This window comes from Coptis chinensis, chromosome 3, assembly GCF_015680905.1.
Source record: "Coptis chinensis isolate HL-2020 chromosome 3, ASM1568090v1, whole genome shotgun sequence".
In the NCBI taxonomy this organism is placed as follows: domain Eukaryota; kingdom Viridiplantae; phylum Streptophyta; class Magnoliopsida; order Ranunculales; family Ranunculaceae; genus Coptis; species Coptis chinensis.
The window spans coordinates 44,148,126-44,150,155 of record NC_141458.1 but is presented as its reverse complement, the minus strand read 5'-3'; the positions used below and the strand labels follow the sequence as shown (position 1 = coordinate 44,150,155).

General features: G+C 38.0%; 1 long non-coding RNA gene across 1 annotated transcript; it reads right to left on the bottom strand.

Annotated features, from left to right (window-relative positions):
• Window positions 1-1,161: 1,161 nt before the first annotated feature.
• Window positions 1,162-1,723, bottom strand: LOC147509739 (uncharacterized). Its single transcript, XR_015216626.1, has 2 exons — window positions 1,451-1,723; window positions 1,162-1,363 (listed from the first exon to the last, which is right to left on the bottom strand). It is a non-coding gene; the product is annotated as an uncharacterized LOC147509739 (long non-coding RNA).
• Window positions 1,724-2,030: the final 307 nt, after the last annotated feature.

Here is a 2,030-nt window from a genome sequence, read left to right as displayed (position 1 = left end):
GCATTAGTTCTTGGTTTTCCAAAACCTTGATTTTGTTTTTATAAGAAAAAACAAATTTCGCGGTTACTGTAGCAAAGCCCACGAAAAATAGTCTTGGGCTGGTTGCTTTCGGGCAAGAGCAACTGAAGCGGGTCGTGGCCGACAAAAGATTTTGAGGTCTTCTACGGCATGGGCGCAGGTCGCGCCTTGGTCAAGGCCAATCTAGGCGCGGGTCGCGCTCGACATCTCCACGCATAATGAACTTCTTCTCTCTCTCCTCATGTGAGGGATAAAGCCAACAGCAAGCCCTTAACCAGTAACCTGAGTTATCATCAACTGATTCACTAAATTCTGCATAAGGATAATTTGCTCTTGCATCTCTTCCTTTTCAAGGATATGTTGTTGCATTTGTTCTCTTATTGCTCCATGCATCTCTTCCCTTATCGCTTCTTGCATTTCTTGCCTAATATCGTCTTGCATCTCTTCCCTTACATACTCAATGCTTGAAACCTTTCTTGATATTTCTTCTACTTGTCGCTCTAGCTACACAACTTTCTCCTTGCTTTCTGATAGGATACCCATTTGTGATGGAGTAACATCAAATCCAACTCCTCTAACATGACCCTGACACTCAGGCCCAAAAACTTGTGAAATTGCATCATCTTGGAGGGAGGAGGAAGAAGATTATGATGCCGTGTCCTTGATTTCTTGTATTGTTTTCTAAAAATTTGGGTAAGACCAATTAACAATAAAAGAGCAAAAACATGGACTCACCCCTCTGAAGGAATGTATTCAGAAAATCTTTATCTTACCATTTTCTCAGCCTACTGTGATTCATGTGTTCTCCATTTTTTTCAGATGTCCCTTTACCCGGACATTTGATCTCGTTATGGAGGAGGGATCTGAACTCTCCTTTTTCTAACATAAGAGAAACTTAAACAATTTAAACATTTGGTTTTATGTACTGTATAAGCATGGAATTCAAATATTCAACATCGACATGAATTACCATTTTAGCCTCTAGACGTGCATATCCTAGTCGACTGCTTGTAAGGGGAAGTGTGTGTTTCAACTGGATTTGTTTGAATATCTTCCTTTTCCCCGCAACATACATCAATAATATTAGTCGATATTTCATCTTCCACGTATAATCTACCAAAAACAGTGAACGTACGTGACACACTTGGTATTCATGTGATGAATGTTTCCTAACAAATATCTTCCATATTCGACGGTTCATATCTTTAGGGCATGCAGCAATCCTATCACGCTTATTATCATGAGCATCAATTAGGGCATTTAGTCTTGACTTTGATGTTCGCCATAAGCACCCAGACTTCTTTAAAACGTAATTCCTTGCTTCTTCTTTAAGAACAAACTTTTGCTACAATTTCAAATAAAAAGCAACATTTATTATTAGTACTAAAATAATAAACATTTTGAATATGAGAATTTTCTCGCAGTAGAGTACCTTGGTCATTGTCCACAAATTGTTTTTTAGTTCTTTAGAAACCTTCCTCCAATCATCAATATTTATATCTCTCTTACAGTCGCTCCCAAGAAAGAGACCAGTTTATTGGACTCATCTTCAATTGGTTGACCCCTCTCGTTGAAAGGAACCTTCATCCTTTTGGATTTTTCTGTAGCAATAGTATCACATGTAGCACGACCTCTTTTTTTAGATGGTTTAGTAGAGGTACTTGTGTTTGCTGGTTCAACAATTGTAGGAGTGTTAGATCCTCTATCCATTGAGTCAATGCTTCGCTCTGTAACACGAAACATCATGTATTCAAACATTAAACAATGATGACATTAATAAAGAGCTCTAATAAATCTTAAATTAAACGTTTTACCCATGGGGCTATCGTGGAACTTCCCATTGTGTAATTAACATCGCCAAGAGCACGCAACAAAATATGCATAAATTGTATCATCCGTCTGACATTAAGCTGCATAACATACAAAATATTACACAATGAGCCACACGATAATTAGTTTGGCATTAGCATTAATCTAACCAGTTTGGTGGTAAACTCAATACCACCGGAATC